This window comes from Scyliorhinus canicula, chromosome 8, assembly GCF_902713615.1.
Source record: "Scyliorhinus canicula chromosome 8, sScyCan1.1, whole genome shotgun sequence".
NCBI classification, from domain to species: Eukaryota; Metazoa; Chordata; class Chondrichthyes; order Carcharhiniformes; family Scyliorhinidae; genus Scyliorhinus; species Scyliorhinus canicula.
The window spans coordinates 97,067,132-97,090,074 of record NC_052153.1 but is presented as its reverse complement, the minus strand read 5'-3'; the positions used below and the strand labels follow the sequence as shown (position 1 = coordinate 97,090,074).

Genomic DNA, 22,943 nt, shown 5'->3' with positions numbered 1-22,943 from the left:
TGTATGAGTCCAAAATTCATCAATTATTATGGTCAAATGTCTTTCTTGTTTGGTTGGTGAGGTGGTGATGTTGATGGTGGCATGTCCTTGTGAATGCCATCAGTGTCCTTGTGCTTAAGGAACCAAGAAGTAGTCAAATCACTTTGTTGTCTGATTTGGAGTCTTTTTTTCTTCCAATGCTTGTGGTAGCGATGTATGCAATGTGTGTCGTCCTGCCATGGTATGTCATTGTACTGAGCTGAGCAGTAACAGTGTCCCTCATGGGCAGAGTTGTACCATGTCGTACCAGTTGTTGTTCCATTGGTGTTGTTTTTGTCATGCTTGTTGGCGACGTTGTTGCCACTGGTACGCTTCTTGTTATTGTCTTTGACGTTGTTGTTGTGTTTGTTGGTGTGATGAACGGTATTAATAACTGCTGTAAACGGTACCTGACCTTTAATACCGTGCCCCTTTAAGAGGCTTGGAACCCTGGGGGACTCCGCCTCTGGCTACGCAAAGCAGGAAACGGTATATAGGATAAGGCTCCATGTGGTGAGCACACTTCTCTCGGATGCTGTTCAGTTCTCTGTAGATTAAAGCCTTTTGATTACTGACCTCGTTCTCGCGTCGTAATTGAGGGTGCCTCAGTTGGTTTTTGTAATAAACTCCAATTGGCTTTATTGGTTGGCCAATTGGAGTATGAGCTCCCTCAATGATAGCTCATTGTGGGGGCCCATATAATCACCTGTGTAGGCTTTGTGAGCAGTCTTAAGTTGACTGGACTGCTAGCAGCACTGTTTGTAGCTGCTCCTGTAATATCGTTATTGTAAATAAATATTGGTGTGGTGACGGAACTCCTGCCTCCCGTGGATTACTACAGTGGCGACGAGGTAAACTACGAATTTGGCGGAGACCAGCTGCCGCACTCGGAGGGTAAGCCTTGCCATTTTAAAAATGCCGTTTTTTGGGAGGTTAGAGGCATTCGACCCGGCTATTGAGGACTGGTCCCAGTATGTGGAGAGAATGTGTTACTTCTTCCGGGTAAATGATATACTGACGGACGAAAGGAGACGGCTTATCCTGCTGTCGGCGTGCGGACCCTCCGCTTTCCCCATTATACGTAGTCTGACTTATCCCGATGCGCCGGACACGAAAACTTTCCAAGAAGTAACGGAATTGGTGAAAGAGCACTACGACCCAAAACCACCCCTCATTTTGCGTAGGTACAGATTCTACACAGCGAAGCGGGAAGACAGGGAATCAGTCACGAATTTCTTGACCCGCCTGAGAAGGCTGGCGGAAAAATGTGAGTTTGGCCCGACGCTAAATGAAATGCTTCGGGACCGGTTAGTGTGTGGTATAAACAACCTCACAATACAGAAACGCCTGTTGGCGGAAACGGAGCTAGACTGCAGGCAGGCGCTACAGCTCGCACTGTCCCTAGAAAAGGCAGCAAGTGGGGTGCAGGAACTACAGGGCACGTCAATGGAGGTAGATACCTGTGAGAGGGACTACCACAACGGGTCCTGCTACCAGATAGTCGCTCTCAGAAAAAACCTGAGGAATAGAAGGAAAAAGGAAAACCCCAGAACTGGCCCCAAGTCTGCCAGGACTAACTGGAGACAGAGGGAAGTACCGGCTGGGGCTCCCCCAACAGAGAAGGACCGTTTCTGGCACCAGACAGAGTGGGGTAACAGCGACAGAAACCCTAGAAGGAGGTGGCAAAAGAGGAATAGCAGGTGGGGACGCAGGGAAGTACACAACCTAGACACCCCATCCTCCTCCGAAGGGGAACAATTATATAATATTACAACGAAGAAAGCAGAACCCATTAGGATTACCCCACGGGTGAACGGGCGGCCGACAATAATGGAAATAGACACGGGTGCGGCCGTATCAGTAATGGGAGTGGCAGCATTTAGAAAAATCAAAGATGGACTCCAGCCACTAACCCTAACAAAAACATCGACGAAACTTAAAACCTACACGGGGGAACCCCTGGAAGTTCTAGGCACGACTCATGTACCTGTGGAATTTGAGAAACAATTGCTCAGATTACAGTTGATGATAGTAGAGGGCTCCGGACCAAGCTTAATTGGACGGAACTGGCTGAAAGACCTAAAATTAGATTGGATGAAAATTTTCCAGAGTGGAAGCGGGCAGTTGAGTGGAGTACTCCAAAAATACCCGGAGGTCTTCCAGGAAGGTTTGGGGGAAATCATAGGTGCCAAAGCAACTTTGCACGTGGACCCAGAAGCCCTTCCGAAATTTTGTAAGGCCAGGCCGGTACCTTTTGCATTAAGGAAGAAAGTAGATGACGAAATAGAAAGGTTACGGCGCGATGGCATTATCAGACCAGTACAGTTTTCGGAATGGGCAGCGCCGGTGGTACCAATTTTGAAGCCAGATGGCTCGATACGTCTCTGTGGAGATTTCAAACAGACAGTAAACAAATACGCACTGCTGGACAAATACCCAATCCCGAAAATAGACGACCTATATTCCAAATTGGCAGGTGGGCTTTTGTTCACGAAACTAGACATGAGCCACGCCTACCTGCAGTTAAAACTGGACAAGGGCTCCCAGAAGTTCGCTACGATCAACACCCTGAAGGGCCTTTTTCGTTATACTAGGCTACCTATTGGAGTGTCATCAGCCTGCGCTATATTCCAGCGTACGATGGAAAATATTCTGCAGGGACTACCGCAGGTGGCGATTTATTTGGACGATGTCTTAATCCCGGGTAGGACAAACAGGGAACACTTAAGGAACCTGGAGGAAGTGATCAGGCGTTTCGCAAAGGCAGGCGTACGGCTAAAAAGGGAAAAATGTGTTTTTCTGGCCCCACAAGTGACGTACCTGGGATATAAAGTAGACGAGTCAGGCTTACATCCATTAGAAGACAGAGTAAGGGCAATAAAAGAAGCCCCAGCTCCCACCACGGCCCAGGAGTTACGATCATTTCTAGGGTTGGTAACCTATTATGGAAAATTTAATGAAAATAGGGCATCCATCCTAGAACCCCTCCACCAACTAATAAAAAAGGGGCAAGAATGGAAATGGTCCGCCCGCCAAAACCGAGCATTTAGGGACATTAAGGAACAGCTGTCATCCGAAAATGTCCTAGAGCATTATGACCCAAGGAAGGAGTTGGTGGTCACTTGTGATGCATCCCCCTACGGGGTAGGAGCCATCTTAGCCCATAGAAGAAGGAATGGGGAAGAACGGCCAATAGCCTATGCTTCGAGGCCCCTTGGCGATGGCTGAGAGGAAGTACGCCCAAATCGAGAAGGAAGGACTGGCGGTGATATTCGCAGTAAAAGAATTCCACCAGTATCTGTACGGGCGGAAATTCACCATAGTGACGGACCATAAGCCGTTATTAGGGTTATTAAAAGAAGACAAGTCAATACCCCCGATTGCATCAGCTAGAATCCAACGCTGGGCGTTGCTAATGGCGGCATATAGATACATTCTGGAGCACAGACCGAGAACAACTTCCAAGGAGGTCGTCAAGGAAAAGACAGGCACCTATAAGGTACATCCCGCCCACTTCGGAGAACGACCCAGGAGGTTGCTAGACCCTCATGGTCTTGTTCATGCAAGGACTGCGTTCTGGAGTCTTGCGTTCCTTCCATCGTGGAGTCCGTCCACGAGCTCGCTGTAGAGGCTTGGGTCACTCCCTCTATGGAGTCTTCCAGCGTTCCCTGTGTGGAATTGTGCATTGGTCTCGCTGCTGCGACTGTCATCACTTCTTGTGTGCAGGCTGGGACCCTTTGTGGTGCGTGGACCACTCTCTGTGTGGCAGCAGGCCACTCTCTGTGGGCTTGTGCCGCTCTCTGTCTCTTGGTGTCAGGCCGCAGCATAATCCTGCACTCCCGAGTCGGGTTTTCATATATGCTGGCTGAGGACTCCCCAGTCCGAAGAACTCGTCGTCGGGATCTTCAATGTACAACACCTCTAGTTGCGGTTTGGATTTGGTACTGGGTAGCCACCTCCCAAGATGAAACCATCGTCTGAGTTGTTGTCTTCCAAGACCATATCATCTTCTAGGGTGGTGCTTACTGCATGTTGCAGGGTTCTGCGGATGTTACTTTCAGCTACTGGTCGAATTTCAGGCATTGTGCTGTTGTTCCAGGTGAAAGAATCGGGTTTTACGGCTTTAAAACTGTTTTTTCATGTTTTGGGACATTTCCCCTTTAAGTGGGCATGGTCCGGGGCCTCTGACGCCATGAAGCGTGTGACGTAGGTGGTAGGAACCGATTGTGCATGCGCAGATCGCTGTTCCTTTACTTGGGGCTTTTTTTGCAATTGCGCATGCGCGGCTTCTCGCGCATGCACAAACAGACCTTCCCATTCTGTGCTCTCTTCGCGCAACTGCGCATGTGCAGCTCCTTTTTCAAGATGGCTGCAAATAAAAACTGCCGTTCGTTGCTGCAAGCCTACCTCATGGTGAGTTTTGGCGCCTCTTTTAACTTTTCTTCTTGTATCTTCCTTGCAGAATTCTTGGAATTTGTCCAGGACTGCCTGGAAGTTGTTCTTGTTTTTCCCCTTTGAGTATTTGAAGGTATGGAAGATTTCAGCTGCTTCTGGATCCACGATGGTAAGTAGAAACTTTATTTTCTCTGCATCTGCCACGCCATCTAGGTCGGACGCTACCAGGTAGATCTCGAATCTCTGTCTGAATCCACGCCAGTTTTCACTGAGATTGCCTTGGTACCTGAGCTGCTGTGGAACCGGAATCTCGAACATCATCTTGCCTGGCTGCTGTTGCTGGTTGTCACTGTTTGCTGAGTTGTAACTATATGGATTTAACAGTCACTCACTGGTACCATGTTTTGTTATGCACTTGACTTAGCATAAGTTGCTTCCTTGATGTGCACTCTGACAAAGGAAGATTTAGACTTGGAGATAGCTTTAACACATTTATTAAACTGTTAATGATTCTCCTACTTGGATTCGACCCTCCTGTTAATTTTGCTATAGCTACTCAGACTGACGCACCAGTCTGCTACAATCCACGTGGTGGGTGTGATGTGTTTCAAACTAACCCTGTGTACTCACTAAGTGTCTCCACTAGAAAGAGGAAGATCATGTGTGCCGTGTCCTTATATATGGGTTGGTGTAATACCCCCCTGTGGTAGTGTCACCTCTGTGTGTGTCGTGATTGCCCATTGCTCGTGTCCTATCTTACTGGCCTATTGGTTGAATGTTTGTGCGTCATGTCTCTGGTGCTCCCTCTAGTGCCTAGCTAGTCTACTTGTATTTACATTAACCCCTTATGTATTTACAGTGATGCATATCACCACAAATACCATCTCCTTAAAGGACTTTCATAGGGTTAGCATCACGGCCCTTGCATTCCTGCTGTGGAGGGGAGAGCTCCAGAGCTAACAGCGAGGGCTGTACCAAAAACTAGTTCAAAATTTTCAAATCACAGTAAAAAAATCAATAATACTGACACCAGTAATATTGCAGTTCCATTTTAAGTTATGCAAGAACAGTTTGGACAAGTTTTACTGGTACCCTTCAAGCCTGCTCCGCCATTCAATAATATTATCTGATAGTAACCTCAAATCTACCTGCCACCTATCTCCGAAGATCTATCAATCCCTTGCTTACCAAGAAACTATCCACCTCTTCCTTGAAAATATTTAAAGACAGCTTCCACCACCTTTTCAGGAAGAGCATTCCAAAGGTATGTTTGGCCTTATCTCCATTTTAAATGGGCAACCCTTTATTTTTAAACAGTGATCCGTAGTTCTAGATTCTCCCACATGAGGAAACATCCTCTCCACATCCACCCTGTCAAGACCCCTCAGGATCTTATTTGTTTCAATCAATTCACCTCTTACTCTTCTAACCTCCAGCAGATACAAACCTAGTCTGTTCAACCTTTTCTCAGAAGGCAACTTGTCCATTCTAGACATTAGTCTGGTAAACCTTCTCTGAACTGCTTCTAATGCATTTACATCCTTAAATAGGATTACCAATACTGTATACAGTACACCAAATGTGGTCTCACTAGTGCTATTTGCAACTCAAGCATAACTTCCCTACATTTGTATTCAATTCCCCTCGCAATAAATTATACCAATCTATTTTCTTTCCGAATTATTTGCTGTACCTGCAAATGAATATTTTTCAATTTAAGCACGAGGGCACCCAGACCCCACTGCACCTCAGAGCTCTGTAAATTTTCACCATTTGGATAACATGCTTCTTTTTTATTTTTCCTGCTAAAATGGACAACTTCACATCTTCCCACATTATGCTCCATTTGCCAGTTCTTTGCCCATTCACTTAACCTGTCTTTTTTGTATTCTTATGTTCCTTTTTAATTCATTTATGGGATGTGGGGATCACTGGTTTGACCAGCATTTATTGCCCATCCCTAGTTGCCTTCAGAAGGTGGCGGTGAGTTGCCTTCTTGAACACTGCAGTCCTTGGTCTGTAGGTACACCCACTGTGCTATTAGGGAAGGAGTTCCAGGATGTTGCCCCAGCGACAATGAAAGAACAGCAATCTATTTCCAAGTCAGGGTGGTGACTGACTTCGAGGGAAGCCTCCTGGTGGTGGGTTTCCAGATATCTGCTGCTCTTCTCCTTCTAGATAGTAGTGGTTGTGGGTTTGGAAGGTGCTGTCGAAGGAATCTTGGTGAGTTACTGCAGTGCATCTTGTAGATGGTACACAAGGCTGCCACTGTTCGTCGGTGGTGGAGGGTTTGAATGTTTGTGGAAGGAGGAGGAACCAAGCGAGCTGCTTTGTCCTGGATGGTGTTGAGCTTCATGAGTGTTGGAGTTGCACTCATCCAAGCAAGTGGAGATTATTCTATTACACTCCTGACTTGTGCCTTGTAGATGAGGGACAGACTTTGGGTGGTCAGGAAGTGAGTTACTCGCTGTAGGATTCCTAGCCTTTGACCTGCCCTGGTAGTTACAGTATTAATGTGGCTAGACCAGTTCAGTTTCTGGTCAATGGTAACCCCTTGGAAGTTGATTGTGGGAGATTCAGCGATGTTAATGCCGTTGAATGTCAAGGGGCGGTGGTTAGATCCTCTCTTGTAGGAGATGGTCATTGCCTTGCACTTGTGCAGCACAAATGTAATTTGCCACTTGTCATCCCAAGCCTGGATATATTGTCCAGGTCTTGCTCCATTTGGACATGGACTGTTTCGTTATCTGAGGAGTTGCAGATTGTACTGAACATTGTGCTGTCATCCGCAAATATCTCCACTTCTGATCTAATAATGGAAGGAAGGCCATTGATGAAGCATCTGAAGATGGTTGGGCCCAGGACACTACCCTAAGGAACTCCTGCAGTGATGTCCTAGAGTTGAGATGATTGACCTCCAACCGCCACAACCATCATCCATTGTGCCAGGTATAACTCCAACCAACAGAGAGTTTTCCCTTTGATTCCCATTGACTCCAGTTTAGCTAGGGAACCTTGATGCCATACTCAGTCAAATGCTGCCTTAATGTCAAGGACAATCACTCTCACTTCACCTCTGGCATTCAGCTCTTTGGTACATGTTTGAAACAAGGCTTTAATGAGTTCAGGATCTGAGTGATCCTGGCGGAACCCAAACTAAGCGTCCGTGAGCTGGTTTTTGCTGATTAATTACCACTTGATAGCACTATTGATGACTCCTTCCATCACTTTGCTGATGATGGAGAGTAGACTGATAAGGCGCAATTGGCTGGGTTGGATGTGTCTTGTTTCTTGAGTACAGGACACACCTGCGCAATTTTCCACATTGCTGGGTAGATGCCAGTGTTGTAGCTGTACTGAAATAGCTTGGCTAGGGTTGCGGCAAGTTCTGGAGCACAAGTCTTCAGTATTATTGCCTGGATATTGTCAGGGCACAGAGCCTTTGCAGTATCCAGTGCTTTCAGCCATTTCCTGAGTTGCTCTTCAGAACTTACTTCCTTACCTATCAGCAAATTTGGCAACCATCTCTTCAATCCCATCATCCATTTATATAAATTATAAACAGTTGAGGACCTAATACTGATCCTTGTGCCACACCACTCGTTACAACTTGCCTACTCTCTGCTTCCTGTTAGTCAGCCAATAATCTATCGATGCCAATATGTTCCCCTCTGCTGAACTTTTATTTTCCACTTTTTCCACTTAATCTTTGACGTGGCACTATATCAAATGCCTTCTAGAAATCTAAGTACAGTACATCCACCAGTTTTCCTTTATTCACAGCACAGGTTACTTCCTCAAAGAACTATTTTAAGTTGGTTAAACATGATTTCCCTTTCACAAAACCATGCTAACTCTGCATGGTTGCCTGGAGCTTATCCAAGTGCCCTGTATAGCTTCTTTAATAATAGCTCCTAAGGATTTCTCTACGACTGATGTTAAGCTAACTAGCCTATAGTTTTTAACTTTCTGTCACCCTACCTTTTTGAATAGTAGGACTAAATGAGTCTTATTCAAGTGGCAGACAGTGATTGGTACCTCAAGGATCAGTGCTAGGACCCCATCTATTCACAATATATATTGATGATTTAGATGAGGAACTAAATGCAATACCTACAAATTTGCAGATGACACAAAGCTGGGGCAATGTTGGTGAGCTGTGAAGAAGATCATAGATCATCATAGAATTTACAGTACAGAAGGAGGCCATTCGGCCCATCGAGTCTGCACTGATCCTTGGAAACAGCACCCACCCAAGCCCACATCTCCACCTATCGCCATAACCCAGTAACCCCACCCAATGTTTTTGGACACTAAGGACAATTTAGCATGGCCAATCCACCTAACCTGCACATCTTTGGACTGTGGGAGGAAACCGGAGCATCCGGTGGAAACCCACGCAGGCACTGGTTGAACGTGCAGACTCCGCACAGACCCAAGCTGGGAATCGAACCTGGGACCCTGGAGCTGTGAAGCAACTGTGCTAACCACTGTGCTACCATGCTTCCTCAGATGCAAAGATGCTTCCATGTGATTTGGACAAGTTGAGTGATTGGGCAAATGCATGGCAGGTGCAGTATAATATGGATAAATGTGATGTTATTCATTTTGGTAGCAAAAACAGAAAGGCAGATTATTATCTGAATGGCTATAGATTGGGAGAGGGGGATGTCCAATGGGACGTAGGTGTCCTCCTCGTACACCAGTTGCTGAAAGTAAGCAGGATGGTAGCATGGTGGTTAGCATAAATGCTTCACAGCTCCAGGGTCCCAGGTTCGATTCCCGGCTGGGTCACTGTCTGTGCGGAGTCTGCACGTCCTCCCCGTGTGTGCGTGGGTTTCCTCCGGGTGCTCCGGTTTCCTCCCACAGTCCAAAGATGTGCAGGTTAGGTGGATTGGCCATGCTAAATTGCCCGTAGTGTCCTAAAAAGTAAGGTTAATGGAGGGGTTCTTGGGTTACGGGTATAGGGTGGATACGTGGGTTTGAGTAGTGTGACCATGGCTCGGCACAACATCGAGGGCCGAAGGGCCTGTTCTGTGCTGTACTGTTCTATGTTCTATGATGGTGCAGCAAGCGTTCATAGAGAGAGGATTCGAGTACAGGAGAAGGAATGTCTTGCTGCAGTCATACAGGGCCTTGTTACATAGGAACTTGGAACAGGAGTAGGCCACTCAGCCCCTCAAACCTGTCCTGCCATTAAATGGGGGTCATGGCTGATCTGTATCATAACTCCATATACCTGCCTTTGGTCCATAATCCTTAATATCTCTGCTTAACAAAAATCTATCTATCTATCTCAGTTTTAAAATTAACAACTGTTCTAGCTTCAACTGCTGTTTGTGGGAAAGAGTTCCAAACCTTCACCACCCTTTGCATGAAAAAGTGCTTCCTCACATCTCTCCTGAACAGTCTAGCCCTAATTTTGTAAACTATGTTCCCTAGTTTTAGAATCTCTAACCAGTGGAAATAGTTTATCTTTATCCTGGTATATCTTGAGGACCTTTATCATATCACCCCCTAAGCTTCTAAATTCCAGCAAAACCAGGCCTAATTTGTGTAATCTCTCGTCGTAACGTAACCCCTATAATTCATGTATCATTTTTGTAAACTTGCATTGCCCTCCTTCCATGTCAATATATCCTTCCTAAGGTTTAGTGCCCTGAATTGCTCATGGTACTCCAAGTGGAGTCAAACCAGGGTTTTGTATAGCTACAGCATAACTTCTATGTCTTTATACATAAATGATCTGGACCAAGGTATAAGTGGTCTGATGAGCAAGTTTGCAGATGATACTAAGATTGGTGGAGTTGCAGATAGCGAGGCGGACTGTCAGAGAATACAACAAAATATAGATAGATTGGAGAGTTGGGCAGAGAAATGGCAAATGGAGTTCAATCCAGGCAAATGCGAGGTGATGCATTTTGGAAGATCTAATTCAAGAGCAGACTATATGGTCAATGGAAGAATCCTGGGGAAAATTGATGTACAGAGAGATCTGGAGTTCAGGTCCATTTTACCCTGAAGGTGGCAACGCAGGTCGATAGAGTGGTCAAGAAGGCATACAGCATGCTTGCCTTCATCAGATGGGGTATTGAGTACAAGAGTCGGCAGGTCATGTTACAGTTGTATCGGACTTTGGTTAGGCCACATTTGGAATACTGCGTGCAGTTCTGGTCGCCACATTACCAGAAGGATGTGGATGCTTTAGAGAGGGTGCAGAGGAGGTTCACTAGGATGTTCCCTGGTATGGAGGGTGCTAGCTATGAAGAAAGGTTGAGTAGATTAGGATTGTTTTCATTGGAAAGACGGAGGTTGAGGGGAGACCTGATTGAGGTCTACAAAATTATGAGAGGTATGGACAGGGTGGATAGCAACAAGCTTTTTCCAAGAGTGGGGGTGTCAATTACAAGGGGTCACGATTTCAAGGTGAGAGGGGGAAAGTTTAAGGGAGATGTGCATGGAAAGTTTTTTACGCAGAGGGTGGTGGGTGCCTGGAATGCTTTGCCAGCGGAGGTGGTAGAGGCGGGCACGATAGCATAATTTAAGATGCATCTGGACAGATATATGAACGGGTGGGGAACAAAGAGAAGTAGACCTTGGAAAATAGGCAACAGGTTTAGATAAAGGATCTGGATCGGCGCAGGCTGGGAGGGCCGAAGGGCCTGTTCCTGTGCTGTAATTTTCTTTGTTCTTTGTTCTTGTTCTAATCCTCTAGATATAAAGACAAGCGTTACATTAGCCTTTTTTATTATTTTCTGCACTTGTTCGTGGCATTTTTAAAGATCTATGCACCTGAACCCCCAAGTCTCTTAGGATATCCACTCTACTTAACCTTTTCCCATTGAGAAAGCACCCTTTCTAGCCTTTTTGGTCCAAACATTTGCTTACGTTGATTTCCATCTGCCACAATTTTGCCCATTCACCTAGTCTGTCATTGTCTCTTTGTAATTTTATGCTATTATCTAGGCTGTCTACAATGCCACCTAATTTTGTATCCTCAGCAAATTTGGATATGTGACTTTGAGATGAGACCTGGAACATTGTGTACAGTTTTGGTCTCCTTTTCTGAGGAAGGATCTTCATGCTATGGAGGGTGTACAGCAAAGATTTACTAGACTGATTCTTGGGATGGCAGGATATGAGGAGAGATTGAGTCGGTTAGGATTGTACTCGCTTTAGAGTTTTGAATAATGATGGGGGATCTCATAGAAACCTATATAATTCCGAGAGGACTGGACAGGGGAGATACAGGAAGGATGTTCCTGATGATTCCAGAATCAGGGGTCACAGTCTGAAGATACAGAGTAAATCATTTAGGACTGAGATTCGGAGGAATGTCTTCACGCAGTGAATGGTGAACCTATGGGCCGGGATTCCCCGATATCCTGGCCAAGTGTTGATGCTGGCGTAAAGACCGGAGTGGTGTATGCCGGCGTCAATGGGCCTCCTGGCCCAGCAATTCTCCGCTGTTGAGGGTGATAGCATGGGGCCAGAGAGCAGCGCACTGCTCCGGCGCCGAAAGGCGGCCCTGCACGGCCGGCGCTGGTCCGTGCATGCGCGCGATGGCCGTCTCCGCGCTGATGCATGCGTATTGTTGCCATCTCTGCGCCGGCGTGGAGCAACATGTCGGGAGCTTTACAGCGGGCCGCGCAAAGGAGGTAGGCCAACTCCAGATCGCGGCCACCCGCCGATCGGGCGCCCCTGATCGCGGGCCTGGATCCCATGGAGGCCCCCCCCCCCGGAGTCAGATCCCCCCGCCACCCCACCAGGACGTCCACAGGGGCCGTGGGTCCATGCTCCCGCTGGGTGGACTGGGTTAGAACCACACCGGCGGGACTTGGCGGAACTCGGCGGGAATTCGGCCCGTCGCCCGCGGAGAATCGCCGCCGGGGCCTATTTCAGCGGCCCCTGACCGGCACTGTGGCGACCACTTGGACACAATTGCCGCTGATTCTCCGGTCGCTGGAGAATCGGCGGCACGGCAACAGACAGAGCGGCATTGAGGGTATTTCCCATGCCACCAGCGATTCTCCAACCCGGTGCGGGCTCGGAGAATCCCACCCATGGAATTCTCTACTGCAAAAAGTAGTTGAGGCCAAAACATGTATGTTTTCAAGAAATAGTTATATATAACTCTTGGCGGGGATCAAAAGGTACAGGGGATACAGGAATAGGTTACTGAGTTGGTTGATGAACCATGAGGATAATGAATGGTGGAGCAAGCTCGAAGGGCCAGATTGACTACTCCTGCTCCTATTTTCTATTTTACTATGTCTGGTGGAAATAATGGAGTCACATTTGTTATCTTGCAATCTAATGGGACCTTCCATAAATATAGAAAGTTTAAAAAAAATAATACCAATGCATCAGTTATATCTCTCTAGCCACTTCTTTTAAGAGCTGAGGATGAAGCCCATCAGGGCCTGGGCTGTTGTCAGCCTGTAGCTGCAACAATTTACTCAGTACCTCCTCTCTGATGACTAATTTTCCTGAGTTCCTCCCTCCCTTCCATTTCCTGGTTCATAGCTGATTCTGGAATGTTACTTGTATCCTCTATAGTGAAGACCTGTGCAATAAATACTTCTGCAATTCATGTGCCATCTCCTTGCTTTCCATTATCAATTCTCCAGACTCACTTTCCAAATCTCACTTTGTTAACTCTTTTCTTTTTAAGATATTTATGAAAATTCTTATTATCTGTTTTTATATTTCTCGTTACATTTCTCTCATACTCTATTTTTTCCCTTCTTATTAATCTTTTAGCCGTGGATGGTGGGTCCATCCCTTGGATTGTTCCTTACTTGGTGCAATTAATCTATTCTATGCATTTTGAAATATCCCCTTATATATTTGCCACAGCATCTCTATTGGCCTATCCAATCATTTAGTTTGCCAATTCACTTTACCAGCTGCGCTTCCATGCCCTCGTAATTGTAATATTGAGGGCGGCTCGAGCACACAGTGGTTAGCACTGTTGCTTCACAACTTCAGGGTCCCAGGTTCGATTCCCGGCTTGGGTCACTGTCTGTGTGGAGTCTGCACATTCTCCCCGTGTCTGCGTGGGTTTCCTCCGGGTGGTCCAGTTTCCTCCCACATGTCCTGAAAGACGTGCTGTTAGGTAATTTGGACATTCTGATTTCTCCCTCTGTACACCCGAACAGGCGCCGGAATGTGGCAACTCGGAGCTTTTCACAGTAACTTCATTGCAGTGTATAATGCAAGCCTACTTGTGACAATAAAGATTATTATTATGATCAAAACTTCTGCTACCCATGTCCTAACTCACATCAATTCACCCATCACTGATCCACTCTACCTGATCTTAATTGCTCCACAACCAAGCTTTTCAATTCCCTCCCTCAGCCTCTTTGTCTCTCTTCCTCACTTCTCTCCCTTAAGACAGTCATTAAGGCCTATGTCTTTGACCACGCTTTTATTCATCTGCCCTAATATCTGCTTATATGACTGGGTGTTATATTTTCTTTTATAATGCCTCTGTGAATCTCCATGAACATTTAATTACATTAAAGGTACTATAAAATACAAGCTGTTATTAATGCAGTGACTTATTATGGTATGAAATTAACTGCTGAAAAGTGGTTTGGATCAGATTCACTAATAGCTATCAAAAGGGCACATACTTGCAAGATTATGGGGAAAGAGGTGGAAAGTCGGTCAAATTGGAGACTACTTCCACAGGTGTGTGAGCTAAACAACCTCCTTTTGTACAATACAAAGGAAGGTGTTTTTCTCACTGTGTAAATCTGGAAATTTATCCAAGTTGTGTATGCTGAACCATAGAATCCATACCAATAGAATCCCAACAATGCTGAAAGAGGCCATTCAGCCCATCATGTCTGCACTGGGCCTCCGAAAGAGCACCCTAACTAGGCTCACTCTCCCATCCTAGCCCCGTAAACCCGTAACCCCACCTAACCCGCACATATTTGGACACTAAGGGACAATTTAGCATGGTCAGTCCACCTGACCTGCACATCTTTGGACCCACGCAGACACGGGGAGAACATGCAAACTCCACAAAGACAATCACCCAAGTGCAGAATTGAACCTGGGTCCCTGGCAGCTAGCCACTGTGCTGTCATAAACTGTCATAACCAAGTGAGATTTTCAAGGTTATGATTGATAGATGGCTTTTATGTAAGGGTATAAAGGGAAATGAAGCAAAGACAGGTAAATGAAAGTATAGACCTGCTATAATCTGCATACCAGAATAGACTTGAGGAATTGAATGCCTACTCCTGTTTCTATCATGTATGTTCTTCTCCATCCCAAAGAATATCGGCAGAAATCTCCGTAGCCTGACACCGAAATCGGCGATCAGGCGGAGAGTGGTTTCCACGCCGCATTCGGGGCAGGCGCCGTTTGACACCAGTTTGTGATGCTCCGCCCCCTCCATATCGGCATCCTCGGGCTGCGGGCTGCACATAGTTGCAAAGCCATTGGTGCATCATCAGCCTGCCCACCCGCGATGCTCTGCCCCCAATGGGCTGAGATCCTGGCGGCGTGGGCCACGTGTGGTCCCAGTGGTCAGGAACATGGCATGCCAGCTGCGGACAGAGGCAGCGCCGCCACACTTGTCTGGGATCTATGCCACTGGCCGGGGGGCTGCTGTTAGGGCCGGAGGAATGGTGTGGGGTGGCCAGGGGGTGGGCTGTGGGGTTGGGATGGGCAGGTTAGGGTTCCAGCACTGCCGCCGCCATTTTCTCTGATGTGACCGGTGGAGCACGTCAGCCCTGCGCATGCACGGTTTGGGACCTGACGATTCTCGGCCGTTTTCCATGCGATCCGTGGATGTTCCATGTGGCGCGATGCTATCCCTTCACCGGTACCGGAATCGGCTCCAATTTTCCCATCGTGAATTACCCGCGGATTCTCCGTTGGTGCCGGAGATGTCCGCCCAATGTGCTTCTAAGTTCCAATTAGTTGGCCTATATTATTGGATATCCTGAGCATTCACTCGCATGGAACAGCTTGATGTGCACCCAAACTGTTCCATGGAGATGAAAGGTCTTCTCGCACTCACATGTTCCAGTATGTACCATACAAACAGATCGACTAAGGAGTGGCAGTAAATCATGCACTATGCCTTTTGAAGACTTCTCTGGATCTCCAATGATCATGTGCTATGTTTTTATCACCAGACAAAATGCATTCTTACTGAAAATCTAAGGTGCCTGTGCTCTCAGGACAATGTGAAGTGCTATGTATAAGTGACAGTGACTGTGTATGTGTCTAGCTCTTCCATACTAGCCTTCTGTTATACTGCCATGTCACCTGCATCTGTTGAAAGAGCACAAGGGTAAATATAAGTACAAGCACAATACTTCAGGACATCCGCGGTAAATATACTTTGGCACACATGATGCAATGCACATGCAGCAATAACATCACTGATATTGGGATGATGTCAGCATGTTTTTAAAGGCTGGCCAGATCTATTATCTCCTTGTTACACATCATTGCTTAACAAATATGTACTGCTGAATACCTTTCAATACTGCCAACTTGTTCAATTATAAATTCCTATGGCTACGTTTCTAATGGAAATTGCTTCTGTCAACATATCATGCTGTAATTACACCTTTGTGCCTGTGGTGGCATTGCAAAACCTTAGTTTTGCCCCTCTCAGCTCCTCAGACTGTGTAGAAACTCCTAAATTGCAACCAATTCTATATTCCTGCTTCTCAAAGTGTAGTCATCTTTGTTATTTAATTATAAATAAAAGGAAATCAAAGTAATATATGAAAATAAATATAGAATATCTGACTTTAGCGAGGCACAGTGGCACAGTGTTTAGCACTGCTGCCTCATGGCGCCAAGGACCCAGGTTCGATCCCACCCCAGATCACTGTCTGTATGGAGTTTACACGTTCTCCCCGTATCTTCATGGGTCTCACCCACACAACACAAAGATGTGCATGGTAGGTAGATTGGCCAAGCTAAATTGCCCCTTGATTGGAAAAAAAATTGGGCATTTTAAATTTATTTAAAAAAAATAATACATGACTTTTAGAAATGACTGAACTATATCTGCACTGTTTCACCTTGTTTCACCTGAAGCTGATTTTTTGAACTTGACCCCCAATGTGCAAGGCAACAAGCCATTTATTATTTGCTCACTAGGCTTATTTGATACTCAATGTCTCAATAAAGGTTTGATGTTCTTATGCTTTATTTTTTTCAAAGGTGGAAGAAAATTGCTGTGAAGATGCAAGATAATTCAAATGGATAAAGTAATTGGTAGAGAGATTTCTTTGTTCATGTTACTGTAAGCTTATCTCGATATTGGGGCTAATGAAGATAATTGAATTGAATAAAAAAACATATTGATCAGAGTAGTTTTAATTATGGCAGTCAAAAGATTTAGCCTAAGAAGAGTGCAAAGATCCAAAAATGTGATTCACTATGGTATATATGTTTGGGCAAATTTCACATTTATTTCGTTACATTTCCCTAACTTTACTAAATAGCTTGTAATTCACGTTTTGCTACACAAAACATATTGGAATAAAATTATTAGTTGCCCTTTAACAATGTTACGTACTCTCATATATGCAATATGCATGGCTATTTATTGCTATGTCTTTTCATAGCAAATACAATCACATTCTTAAACTCTAAAACTATGGGCTGAACACCAATATCCCGACAAGACGAATAACCAAACACTGCAACCTTGGACCTGTTCAGCTGAATCCTTGACTTCCTCACCAACAGTCCGCAATCTGTCAGGATAGGCAACAGCACCTTCTCCACAATAGTCCTCAACACCGGGGCCCTGCAAGGATGTGTGCTCAGTCCTCTACTGTACTCCCTATACACACACGACTGTGCAGCAAGATTCAACTCCAATTCAATCTATAAGTTTGCAGATGATATGACTGTGGTGGGTCATATCTCAAACAACGACGAATCAGGCTACAGAAGGTAGATAGATCACATGGTTGCATGGTGCACTGAAAACAACCTCTCTCTGAATGTTGGAAAGACCAAGGAACTGATCATCGACTTCAGGAAGCGTAGCACGACACACCCACCCGTCTACATCAATGGCTCCGAAATAGAGATGGTTGATAGCTTGAAGTTCCTGGGGGCCACCATCACCAACAGTCAGTCCTGGTCCACTCACGTTGATGCAACAGTCAAGTGTTTTATCATACTTCTGGTAGTATGTTATGTTATACTATTGAATATAATATATGTTACTCAATACTGTTGTTGATGAGGTTTTCTGAATCTTGATAGGAAAGACTCAAAGTCATACAGTACTAACAAAAGATTTATTGAGTAACTGAAACAATAATTTTGTGAGTTCTTTACTTTAATATTTATACTAGCAATAACAAGATCTAAATACAGTAACTATGTTTATCTGCACTTACACTCGGAGCTAATCTACACTCGTATCCTCTCGTCACAATACACCCAAAAGAGGCATGGGAACAGAATGAGCTTGCTTTTACACCCCTGTTAATACTGCCCTCTAGTGATAATCTGATTCTACTGATTACACATTAACCTCTTATGTACATGCGGAGATCACTACATCAAGAAAGCACGACAATGCCTCTACTTCCGACGGAAGCAAAAGAAATTCGGCATGTCTGCATCAACGCTCACAAACGTCTACAGATGTGCTATGGAGAGCATCCTATCTGGCTGCATTACAGCTTGGTATGGCAACTGCTCGGCCCAAGATCGCAAGGAACTGCAGTATGGTGAACTCAGCCCAACTCATCATACAAGCTTGCCATCCTACCATTGGTTCTGTATACAGCTCCCGCTGCCTCAGGAAGGCAGACAGCATTATCAGAGACCCCTCACACCCAGGGTTTGCCCTCTTCCTGACCCTTCTATCAGGCAGAAGACACTGCACATCCAGACATAGGAACATCTTCTTCCCCACAGTTACTAGACTCCTCAATGACTCTCCCTCGGACTGAGCTGTTCCCTGTAAGAACACTATTCACGACGCCCTATGCTGCTCTTGTTTGGCCCTTATTCCACACTGTAACCAATCACTATTTGTCGATGTACCATTTGCCAATGTACTCTGTCAATTGTTCTTTTGCCTACTATATACGTTCCCTTGGCCGCAGAAAAATACTTTTCACTGTACTTCAGTACTAAATATTAATCAAATCAGTCAATCAATTTTCCGTTCCTGAGACTAAGTGTTGACACTGGGACAGAATTGGTGGTCTTCTAAGACAGTATACTTTGCGCCACTCCCGGACCAGTTTCATAACCTTTAATAGGCTGGCACCGGCGCCACGTGGAACATGATCGATTCTGATGAAAAACAGTGGTTGAAACGCCGGGGTCAGGATTGACACCGAGAGGCTGACAAACTGCAGCCACATATTAGCACTCCACTCCCCACACACACTCTTCCCAGCCAACAAGATGGCAACAAGGAGAGCGGCGACCAGACCTGAGGCCCCTCACCGCAGCAGAGCAGTGGGCACTGGACCTGGTCGGTGGGCCTGAAGAGAGGGAAATCACAGATATGAAGGTCCATATCGAGCGAGCAAGTGAGACCCTGCCTCCGGTTCCTCAAGGCACATTGTCGCCACCCCCAACATCACGCCCTTCTCTCCACCATAGCCAGACCTCCCCCACCCCCCTTCTCCACCACCATTACCCCCACACCCCTCCTCCATCACCACCCCACTTCCCTCCTTCACCACCACCACCCCACACTCCTCCTCCACCACCACCCCACACCCCTCCTCCACCACCACCACCCCATTCCCCTCCTCCACCACCACACCACTCCCCTCCTCCACCACCACCACCCCACACCTCTCCTCCACCACCACCACCCTACTCCCCTCCTCCAGCACCACCACCCCACACACCCCCCTCCACCACCACCTACCACTCCAACCCATGATCCAACCATGCGTCATGTCTTGTAACTTGCAGGATCTCCTGCTGATGAGGCGGACCCGCTCTGGTGACCCCCAACCACAACCCCAACCCCAAGTGGATAGCAGCAAGAGTGAGGACACAGACAGCGGCGCGCTCGACCTGCAGCCCGAACAGTGTCCTGGGACGACACTGATTTCCTGTCACAGCTGTCTCCAACACCCCCCACCATCCCAGAGACACTCATCTCAGTTGGGGATGTTAGTGAAGAGGCTCCTAGGGCACCATTTGGGGTGCACCTCCTTCTCACCTCCTCCTCGGTTTGTTAGGCAGCCAGCTCTCCATCCTCACCGACTGCATCCTGTTCCTCTGACGAAGGCTCCGCTGCTGCAGTGTCCCCTTTGAGTAGTTCTAGCCTTGACAGCGGCATCAATGCGTTTTATTCCACACGTACAGTAAAGTTGTTTGCATATCATTAATGGGCCTGACCCGGTATTCTCCAGGTCCGTAATTTTAGCTTCATGACTGATTCTCTGCCCAATCGCATTTCCTGATTTCGGCATCAGCCAACGGAAAATCCCACCCTATGGGCACAATTCTCCAGAAACATTTTTTAAGTGTGGTAACGAGTGGGAATTGCTGTGAGCTTCCCTGTGCTCTGCCCAACAAGGCCGGCAATGCAATTCAAAGTTAATTGGTCCTCTTAAGGCCTCATGGGCTTCTCGCCGCAAATTAAGTCTCGTCAGCTGATTTGCCGGGACCGCGCTCGCTAGCCACCTGCTAACAAGGTCGAGCAGCACTTAGACTGCCCTTGCTCAGCCAACCCCAGCCAGCTCGCAACAATGGCTGAGGAGACTGGCCCCAAGATTCAGGAATGCTGACCTGGGGAGGCTCCTATCAGCTCGAGGAGAGTGACCAGGAGGACCGGCCTGCAGTGCAGGAAGAAGGTCAATGACCTACACTGGGCAGCACGGGTGAGTAGATATCAACACCCCCCACCCCACCCCTCCACCAAGGGAGCACCAACCTCCCAACTCCCCAAACGAACCCAAGCCTTCCCTCCACGCCCCTCCCCCATCAACCCCCTCCCCAACCCCGCCACCACTGTGAACCAAGTGAGTGGCTAACGGTGCCCTCTCATCAGGCAGAAGATACAGAAGTCTGAAGACCCCTACATCCAGATGTAGGAACAACTTCTTCCCCACAGCTACTAGACTCCTTAATTACTCTCCTTTGGACTGATCTGTTCCCTATAAGAGACTATTCACAATGCCCTATGCTGCTCTTGTTCATGTCGTATTTGCTTTGTTTGGCCTTTGTTCCGCACTGTAAGCAATTACTGATTTGTCGATGTATTTTGTCAATTATGTTTTTTGTCTATTATGTACGTACTGTGCACATTCCCTTGGCCGCAGGAAAATACCTTCCACTGTACTTCTGTACATGTGGCAATAAATCAATCAATCAGGAAAAACTCTCCCATAATCACCAGGAGAGGGCCCAGAGCAGTGCTAAGGGGTGCCAGACGTAAGTATCCTCACTGTGGCTTCACAGTGCCAGGGTCCCAGGTTCGATTCCCTGCTGGGTCACTGTCTGTGCGGAGTCTGCACGTTCTTCCTGTGTCTGCGTGGGTGTCCAAAAAGGTTAGGAGGGGTTATTAGGTTAGGGGGAGAGGGTGGAAGTGAGGGCTTAAGTGGGTTGGTGCAGACTCGATGGGCCAAATGGCCTCCTTCTGCACTGTATGTTCTATGTTAAAAACATTCCTGATCAGAATGTTAATCCTAATGTTATTGCCACACTTAATGGAGGGGAAGAAATCAGTGAAGCCATCATCTCAATCGTGCACCATAAAAAGATGTGGACACTAAGGGCAATTTAGCATGGCCAATCCACTTAACCTGCATGTCTTCGGACTGTGGCAGGAAACTGGAGCACCTGGAGGAAATGGCAAAACTCGGAAGTGGTGAACCAGGATATTTATTGGTTGATTAGTCGCAAAGGAAATCTGCAGAGCTACGCCTTCAGGACTGTGAAGACCCGAGGCAGAGTGGGTTCACAGGAGTGTGCCTTGCTGATACTAATCACACCTCAAAACTCAGTTGTTGCTAGATAGGAGTCCTTACCTATACTGCAGCAATAAACAATAGCATTTTGTGGAACGGTGCAGCTATATAGTGTCACATTTTGAGGGAATAATGTGAATGCTTGCAATTGTGTAAAATGTATCTATTTTGTAGACAATTGAAAGTAAAATGTATCTTTTTATTTGAAGTATAATTTGACTAATTTTACATATTACATATCATTTGCACTGGTCCAGATTCGTGTTAAAGTAAAAGCTACAGAAACATGACATCCTGTTGGTAATTTCTTTATTTGGCTGTGGGGGTTGTGGGGGATGGGGATGGTGGGGGGGGGGGGGGGGGGCATAGGGGTGCTAATTGCACCCATATGGTAATTTTGCTTATTTGGATTTATGTTCTCCCCATGGGGATCATAACAAAATTGGGGCTTGAGACTGAATTTGAAACCATGGACTAAAACAGAGTCACTGAAACATTTTCAGCAATTAAATAAACAAGATTTCACATTTGTTTTTCCATATTTTATTGGGAAATTGACATAAGTACCTCAGAGATAAAGAGAGAGAGATGTTCAAAATGTAGGATAAGTTCTGATTATATGAACCTTAATTGATGAGAAGTGCGGCTGACTCAGGAAACATTCTCCTTAATGTTGATTTGGTGAAGAATTTTTACTTCATTACTAACTTTAGTAAGGAGTGAAGAAGGTGCTGGATGAACTGTACACAGTTATAAACAACAACGAAACAGAACACCCGGAGGCCTTGTTCATCGTGGCTGGGGACTTCAACAAGGCCAACCTCGAGTGAACTGCCAAAATTCCACCAATACATCTCCTGTCCCACCAGGGGTGACAACACTCTCGGCCACTGCTAGGCAAAAATCAAGGGAGTCTACCGTTTCATCGCCCGACCGCACTTTGGAAAATCAGACCATATAACGGTGCTCCTTCTCCCGACATACAAATAGAAACTTAAGCGGGAGAATTTGGCTAAGAAGGTCGTGCAGTGCTGGTCTGAGGAAACATATGAGCTCCTCTGTGACTGCTTGGAGACAGTGGACTGGTCAATATTTAAGAACTCAGCAACCAACCTAAATGACTATGCCACCACCGTCACAGACTTCATCAGCAAATGTGTGGACACTGCGTGCCAAAAAAGCAGTACGTACGTTCCCCACTCCGAAACCATCGCTTAATCAGGAAGGACAAGTCTGAGGCATTCAAGTCAGCCGACCCTGACTTATACAAGAAATCCAGGTACGATGTCCGCAAAGCCATCCAGGATGCAGGGAGACAATATCAGACCAAGCTAAAGTGACAGACTAGCGTTACAGACTCACGTCAGTTGTGGCAAAGCCTAAACAACACAGTGGGCACAAGCTGAGCAGTATCGTCAGCACCAACGCACCCCTCCCCGATGAAATTAATGCATTCTATGCTTGGTTCAAGCAGGAAGCAATCAATCCACTGTTGAGTGCCCAGAAGCCCCGGACAAATCCGTACCCACGTTCACGGCTTCCAAAGTCAGATCGGCCTTCCTGAAAGTGAACCCT

At 46.4% G+C, this 22,943-nt stretch overlaps 1 protein-coding gene across 3 annotated transcripts in view; it reads right to left on the bottom strand.

Annotated features, from left to right (window-relative positions):
• LOC119970402 (retinal dehydrogenase 1-like) overlaps window positions 1–22,943 on the bottom strand; it is a 177,140-nt gene that overhangs the window by 134,354 nt on the left and 19,843 nt on the right. Inside the window, exon 2 of one of the 3 annotated variants that reach the window (XM_038804965.1) lies at window positions 15,686–15,714. The exons of the other annotated variants lie outside the window; for them this stretch is intronic. The gene's annotated coding sequence lies outside the window, so the exon portion shown is untranslated. The remainder of the gene's footprint in view (window positions 1–15,685; window positions 15,715–22,943) is intronic. 3 annotated transcript variants of the gene reach the window in all.